This window comes from Nycticebus coucang, chromosome 6, assembly GCF_027406575.1.
Source record: "Nycticebus coucang isolate mNycCou1 chromosome 6, mNycCou1.pri, whole genome shotgun sequence".
NCBI classification, from domain to species: Eukaryota; Metazoa; Chordata; class Mammalia; order Primates; family Lorisidae; genus Nycticebus; species Nycticebus coucang.
Genome location: NC_069785.1, coordinates 69333112 through 69341258, shown reverse-complemented (window position 1 = coordinate 69341258; position 8147 = coordinate 69333112).

Below are 8147 nucleotides of genomic sequence, written 5' to 3'. Positions count from 1 at the left end.
CATCTGACCCTATTTGGATACCCTTGATTGCCTTGTCTTGCCTGATTGCAATGTCTACAACTTCCATTACTATGTTGAATATCAGTGGAGACAGGGAGCATCCTTGCCTTGTTCCTAATCTGAGTGGAAATGTTTTGAATTTTACTCCATTCATTATAATATTGGCTATGGGTTTTCTGTAGATGGCCTCTATCAGTTTAAGAAATGTCCCTTCTATGCCTATTTTCTTAAGTGCTCTGATCATGAAAGGATGCTGGATATTATCAAAGGCTTTTTCTGCATCAATTGAGAGAATCATATGGTCTTTGTTTTTGTATTTTATTGATGTGATGTATTATATTTATAGATTTGTGTATGTTAAAGCAATCCTGTAACCCTGGAATAAAACCAACTTGATCATAATTTATACAACTTTATGTATAAAGTTTTGATGTGTTGTTGAATTCTGTTTGCTAAGATCTTATTGAATATTTTTGCATCGATATTCATTAATGATATTGGTCTATAATTTTCTTTCTTTGTTGGATCCTTTCCTAGTTTGGGTATCAGGGTGATATTTGCTTCATAGGATGTATTGGGAAGCATTGCTTCTTTTTCTATGCTTTGGAAAAGGTTGTATAATATAGGTACTAGTTCCTCTTGAAAGGTGTGATAGAATTCAGATGTGAAGCCATCTGGTCCCAGACTTTTCTTTTTTGTGAGATTTCGTATTATTGATGCTATTTCAGTGATTGATATAGGTCTATTCAAGATTTCGAATTCTTTCTGGTTGAGTCTAGGAAGGTGGCATGCTTCCAGGTATTGGTCCATTTCCTTCAGATTTTCATATTTCTAGGAACAGAGATTTTTGTAGTAATCATTGATGATTTTTTGAATTTCTGAAGTGTCTTATTCTCCTTTATGGTTTCTGATAGACAATATTAGAGATATCACGTTTCTATTTCTGGTTAGGTTGGCCAAACGTTTATCAATTTTGTTTATCTTTTCAAAAAACCAACTTTTTGTTTTGTTGATCTTCTTTTTTTTTTTTTTTTTATTGTTGGGGATTCATTGAGGGTACAATAAGCCAGGTTACACTGATTGCAATTGTTAGGTAAAGTCCCTCTTGCAATCATGTCTTGCCGCCATAAAGTGTGACACACACCAAGGCCCCACCCCCCTCCCTCCATCCCTCTTTCTGCTTCCCCCCCCCATAACCTTAATTTTGTTGATCTTCTAAATGATTCTTTTGTTTTTAATTTCATTTAATTCTACCCTAATTTTGGTTATTTCTTTTCTTCTGCTAGGTTTGAGGCTGGAATTCTCTTCCTTTTCCAGTTGCTTGTGATGATCCATTAAGTTGTTAGCTTCCTCTCTTTTTTTTTCTTCTTTTTTTTTTTTTTTTTTTTGCAGTTTTTGGCTGGGGCTGGGTTTGAAGCCACCATCTCCAGCATATGGGGCCAGGGCCCTACTCCATTGAGCCACAGGTGCTGCCCTCTTTCTGGTTTTCTTGATGATGGCTTCCAATGCTATAAATTTCCCTCTTAGGACTGCCTTTGTAGTATCCCATAAGTTTTGATAATGTATGTCTGAATTATCATTTTGTTCCAAAAATTTGGTAATTTCTTTCTATGGGGGGGGATTCGTTGAGGGTACAAGAAACCAGGTTGCACTGATTGCATTTGTTAGGTAAAGTCCCTCTTATAATCATGTCTTGCCCCCAAAAGGTGTGGCACACACCAAGGCCCTACCAGTTCCCTCCTTCCCTCTCTCTGCTCTTCCATTCTCCCACCCCTTCCTTCTTCTTTCTCTCTCTGTTCTCCCCTTCCCCCATCCCCACTGTGTCATTAATTGTCCTCATATCAAAATTGAGTACACAGGATTCATGCTTCTCCATTCTTGTGATGCTTGACTAAGAATAATGTCTTCCACTTCCAACTAGGTTAATACAAAGGCTGTAAAGTCTCCATTTTTTTAATGGCTGAATAGTATTCCATAGTGTACATATACCACAGCTTGTTAATCCATTCCTGGGTTGGTGGACATTTAGGCTGTTTCCACATTTTGGTGATTGTAAATTGAGCTGCAATAAACAGTCTAGTGCAAGTGTCCTTATGATAAATGGATTTTTTTCCTTAACAATGGTAGATGCCTGGGCGGCGCCTGTGGCTCGGTCGGTGGGGTGCCGGCCCCATATACCGAGGGTGGCGGGTTCAGGCCCGGCCCCGGCCAAACTGCAACCAAAAAAATAGCCGGGCGTTGTGGCGGGCGCCTGTAGTCCCAGCTGCTCGGGAGGCTGAGGCAAGAGAATCACCTAAGCCCAGGAGTTGGAGGTTGCTGTGAGCTGTGTGATGCCACGGCACTCTACCGAGGGCCATAAAGTGAGACTCTGTCTCTAAAAAAAAAAAAAAAAAGAATATTAAAAAAAAAAAAAACAATGGTAGATGCCCATAATGGGATTGGACGATCAAATGGGAAGTCTAGCTTGAGTTCTTTGAGGATTCTCCATACTTCCTTCCAAAAAGGTTGTACTAGTTTTCAGTCCCACCAGTGGTGTAAAAGTGTTCCCTTCTCTCTACATGCACGCCAGCATCTGCAGTTTTGAGATTTGGTAATGTGGGCCATTCTCACTGGGGTTCGATGGTATCTCAGGGTGGTTTTGCTTTGCATTTCTCTAATAATTAGAGATGATGAGCATTTTTTCATATGTTTGTTAGCCATTCATCTGTCTTCTTTAGAGATGGTTCTATTCATGTCTCTTGCCCATTGATATATGGGATTGTTGGCTTTTTTCATGTGGATTAATTTGAGTTCTCTATAGATCCTAATTATCAAGCTTTTGTCTGATTCGAAATGCAAATATCCTTTCCCATTGTGTAGGTTATCAATTTGCTTTGGTTTTGTCTCCTTAGCTGTACAGAAGTTTTTCAGTTTAATGAAGTCCCATTTGTTTATTTTTGTTGTTGCAATTGCCATGGCAGTCTTCTTCATGAAGTCTTTCCCCAGGCTGATATCTTCCAGTGTTTTTCCTATGCTTTCTTTGAGGATTTTTATTGTTTCATGCCTTAAATTTAAGTCCTTTATCCATCTTGAATCAATTTTTTGTGAGTGGGGAAAGATGTAGGTCCAGTTTCAGTCTTTTACATGTGGATATCCAGTTCTCCCAGCACCATTTATTGAATGGGGAGTCTTTCTTGCAAGGTATGTTCTTGTTTGGTTTATTGAAGATTAGGTGGTTGTAAGATGTCAGTTTGATTTCCTGGTTTTCTATTTGATTCCCAATGTCTATGTCTCTATTTTTGGGCCAGTACCATGCTGTCTTGACCACTATGGCATTGTAGTACAGCCTAAAATCTGGTATGCTAATGCCCCTGGCTTTGTTTTTATTACTAAGACCTGCCTTAGCTATACAGGGGTTTTTCTGGTTCCATATAAAATGCAGAATCATTTTTTCCAAGTCTTGAAAATACAATGGTATTTTAATGGAAGTATAGATATTTTAACAATGTTGATTATTCCCAGCCATGAGCAGAGTATGTTCTTCCATTTATTAATATCCTCTGCTATTTCCTTTCATAGGATTTCATAATTTTCTTTATAGAGGTCCTTCACCTGTTTTGTTAGGTATATTCCTAGGTATTTCATGTTCTTTGAAGCTATGGTAGAAATGAGTTGTGTCCTTAATTAGCCTCTCATCTTGACTGTTATTGCTGTATACAAAGGCTATTGACTTCTGGACATTGATTTTATATCCTGAGACATTACTATATTTTTTAATGACTTCCAGGAGTCTTGTGGTTGAGTCTTAGGGGTTCTCTAAGTATAAGATCATATCATCAGCAAAGAGGGAGAGTTTGACCTCCTCTGCTCCCATTTGGATGCCCTTTATTTCCTTGTCTTGCCTAATTATATTGGCTAGAACTTCCAGCACTATGTTGAATAGTAATGGTGACAGAGGACAGCCTTGTCTGGTTCCAGTTCTAAGAGGAAAAGCTTTCAGTTTTACTCCATTCAGTAAAATATTAGCTGTGGGTTTGTCATAGATAGCTTCAATCAGTTTAAGAAATGTGCCACATATGTTTATATTCCTCAGTATTCTAATTAGAAAATGATGCTGGATTTTATCAAATGCTTTTTCTGCATCTATTGAGAGGATCATATGGACTTTGTTTTTGCTTCTGTTAATACAGGGGATGACGTTTATGGACTTGCATATGTTAAACCAGCCTTGCATCCCTGGGAAGAAACTTACTTGATCATGATGTATGACTTTTTTGATGATAAGCTATAATCTATTGGCTAGGATTTTGTTGAGAATATTTGCATCTATATTCATTAGTGAAATTGGTCTGAAATTCTCCTTTTTAGTTGGGTCTTTTCCTGGTTTTGGTATCAGGGTGATGTTTGCTTCATAGAATGGGTTGGGGAAGATTCCTTCCTCCTCAACTTTTTTGGAATAATTTCTGCAGTACGGGAATAAGCTCTTCCTTGAAGGTTTGGTAGAATTCTGGTGTGAAGCCTTCTAGACCAGGGCATTTTTTTGTTGGAAGATTTTTTATTGTATCTTTAATCTCAGTGCTTGACATTTGTCTGTTCAGGAGTTCTATTTCTTCCTGGCTAAGTCTACGGAAAGAGTGTGATTCCAAATATTGATCCATTTCCTTCACATTGTCAAATTTCTGGGGATAGAGCTTCTGGTAGTATTCAGAGATGATCTCTTGTATCTCTGGCATCAGTTGTAATTTCCCCTTTATCATTTCTGATTGAGGTTACTAGAGATTTTACTTTTCTATTTGTCGTTAGTCTGGCCAAAGTTTTATCTATTTTATTTATTTTTTCAAAAAACCAACTCCTTTTTTCATTAATTTTCTGAATGATTCTTTTGTTTTCAATTTCATTAATCTCTGATTTAATTTTGGATATTTCTTTTCTTCTGCTGGGTTTAGGCTTAGATTGTTCTTCTTTTTCCAATTGCATAAGATGGTGTGTAAGTTTGTTGATGTGCTCTCTTTCTGTTTTTCAAATGTAGGCATCTAAAGCAATAAATTTTCCTCTCAGAACTGCTTTTGCAGTATTCCACAGTTTTTGGTAGTTTGTGTCTTCATTGTTGTTATGATCAAGGAAGTTAATGATTTCCTTTTTTACTTCTTCCTGCACCCAACTGTCATTCAACAGAAGGCTGTTTCATTGAAATGCCTTTGTATGGGGTTGAATGTTTTTGTTGGAGTTGAGTTCCACCTTTAGTGCCTCATGGTCTGAGAAGATCCAAGGTAAAATTTCAATTCTTTTGATTCTATTGAGGTTTGTTTTGTGTCCTGGGATATGATCAATTTTGGAGAATGTTCCATGGGATGATGAGAAGAATGTATATTCTTTATCTTTGGGATGGAGTGTTCTATATGTGTCCATCAAGCACAGTTGTTCCAGGGTCTCATTTAAGTCACTTATATCTTTGTTTAATTTCTGTTTAGAGGATCTGTCCGGCTCTGTTAAAGTGTTAAATTCCCCTGTTATTATCGTGTTATAGGATATCACATTGCTCAGACTGAGTAAGGTCTGTTTCAAGAAACTGGGTGCATAAATATTTAGAATTGAAATGTCTTGTTGTATTTTCCCTTGACCAATATAAAGTGACCATCTTTGTCTTTTTTGACTTTAGTTTCTTTAAATCCATATGTATCTGAAAATAAGATTGCAACTCCTCTTTTCTTCTGAATTCTGTTTGCCTGAAAAATTGTCTTTCAGCCCTTAACTCAGAGTTTTAATTTGTCTTTTGAAGCTAGGTGTGTTTCCTGCAGACAGCAAATGGATGGCTTGTGTTTTTTAATCCAGTCAGCCAATCTATGCCTCTTCACTGGGGAATTCAAGCTATTAACATTGGTTGAGATAATTGGTAAGTGTAGTAGTGTTCTATTCATCTTATTTTGTGAGAGTCCATTGCTTCGTTTTATCTTTTGCATCAGTGTGGAGGTTAGGTTCTGTCCTTTAATTTCTGAGTTCTTACTTTGCTGTTGATCCATTGTGATGGTCAGTGTGTAGAACAGGTTGAAGAATTTCCTGTAGAGCTGGTCTTGTTGTGGCAAATTTCTTCAATATTGGTATATCAGTAAATGATTTGATTTCTCTGTCAATTTTAAAGCTAAGCTTAGCAGGGTATAGAATTCTGGGCTGGAAATTGTTCTGTTTAAGTAGATTAAAGGTAGATGACCATTGTCTTCTTGCTTGGAAAGTTTCATTAGAGAAGTCTGCAGTCACCCTGATGGATTTGCCCTCATAGGGGCAAACTGGCGCTTACTCCTGGCAGCTTGAAGAATCTTTTCTTTTGTATTGACGTTGGACAGGTTCATCACAATGTGTCTTGGCACAGTTAAAGTTGAGGCAATGTGGGGTCTGATATCCCTCTGAAAGGAGTGTGTCAGAATCTTTGGTGATATGTGGGAAATTTTCATTTATAATTTTCTATAGTATGGCTTCCATTCCCCTGGGGCATTCTTCTTCCCCTTCTGGGATACCTATAACTCGTATGTTTGAACGCTTAATAAATTCCCATAATTCTGTCTGTGAATGTTCTGCTTTCTCTCTCTTCTTTTCTCTCTTTAACTGTCTGAGTTATCTCAAGAGCTATGTCCTCTACCTCTGAGATTCTTTTTTCTGCATGGTTTAATCTGTTTTTTTGTACTTTCTATTGCATCTTTCAGTTCCCTAATTGACTACTTCAGTTCCTTCAGCTCTGCTATATCCTTTCCATATCTTCATATTGTTCATCTCTTGTTTGATTCTGTTCTTGGATTTCCTTTTGGTTATTTTCCACTTTATCAGCAGTTTCCTTCATTGTTTCCATCATTTCCTTCATTGTTTTCATCATGTGTATTCTAAATTCCCTTTCTGTTATTCCTAACATTTCTTTATAGTTGGAATCCTCTGCAGTAATCCTCATTTCTTTATAGTTGGAATCCTCACAGTCCTTTGTGGGGGTTGCTTTGGACTGGTTTTTCATGTTGCCAGGATTTTTCTGCTGATTCTTCCTCATGAATGTTTTCTTTTATCTGTTTCCTTGCCCTAATTTTCTTTTCATTTCCTCTTGATCTTTAAGTTGCCATGCCTCTGGACTAGGGTTTCGATAAGTCCTTTTGGTGCAGGACCAGAAGGATGAGAAGATTGAAGGGGAAGAAGAAGAAAAGAAAAAAGAGAAAGGAGAGGGTGTGAGCAAAAGGGAATATTGATAAAAAGAAGAGAGGCACAGAAAGAGGAAGACAGGAGCAATATAGGTGTAAAGTATGGTACTTTGACCCAATCTTAAACCGCCCCCCCAACCTCTGGGGGTGCCCAGTTGGGTGGTTCCCTTGAGGTCAGCAGCTCTTTGTTAGCCTGTTCAGACACAGTACCCCACCTCCACCAAGTAGAGAGGAAAGACAAAAATGCTATAAATCAAACCAAAACAAGCAAACAGAAAACCTTAGGGGATAAAATTGGGGGAAAAACCAAATAGTAGGGGTAGAAACACTAGCAAAAATGAAGCTCTAATTGTTAAAGAAGGCAACAGTGGAAAATTATATTTAAACTAGAAAAACGAAGAAAGAAAAGAAAGAAAAAAAGAGAAAAATCTAGAGGGAAAATGTTGAAATTAAAAACAAAAACAAAGCTATATATATATCTTGCTGAATATTTTCTGGGCAACAGGTGATCTCCTGGGGCATGAGATGTTAATAACAATGCTGATATGGCTGTAGGAGATGGAGACTGGAGGCCTCTCCTGATTTCTCAAATACTGCAGGGTGGAGAACCTAAATCTCTCCTCAGCCTGCTAAAAGGCACTTTAAACTGCTAACCTTGGCTAAGCAGAAGATTTTCCAGGAAACCACTTGTTGCTGGGATTACTTCTAAAGTGGCTGTCCACTTACCCAGTGTGCCAAAACTGGTCTCACTCTATGCCCATGAGGGCCAAGGCTGTAAGGTGTCTCCTTCCCTGCCTTCAGGCTGCTCAGTCACTAGGTTACTTGCCAAAGGTCTCCTGCCCCATCCTTGCTCTGTGACCCTGAGGGCGGAGCTTGCTGGGGCAGTTCTCCCACAATGGCTCTGCACAGCCCACAGCCGAACACTATTAGTTCCGTCCAGCTCAGCAGCTCATTCTGGGGGCCTAGACAATGCTTAAAGTACTCCGCACTCTT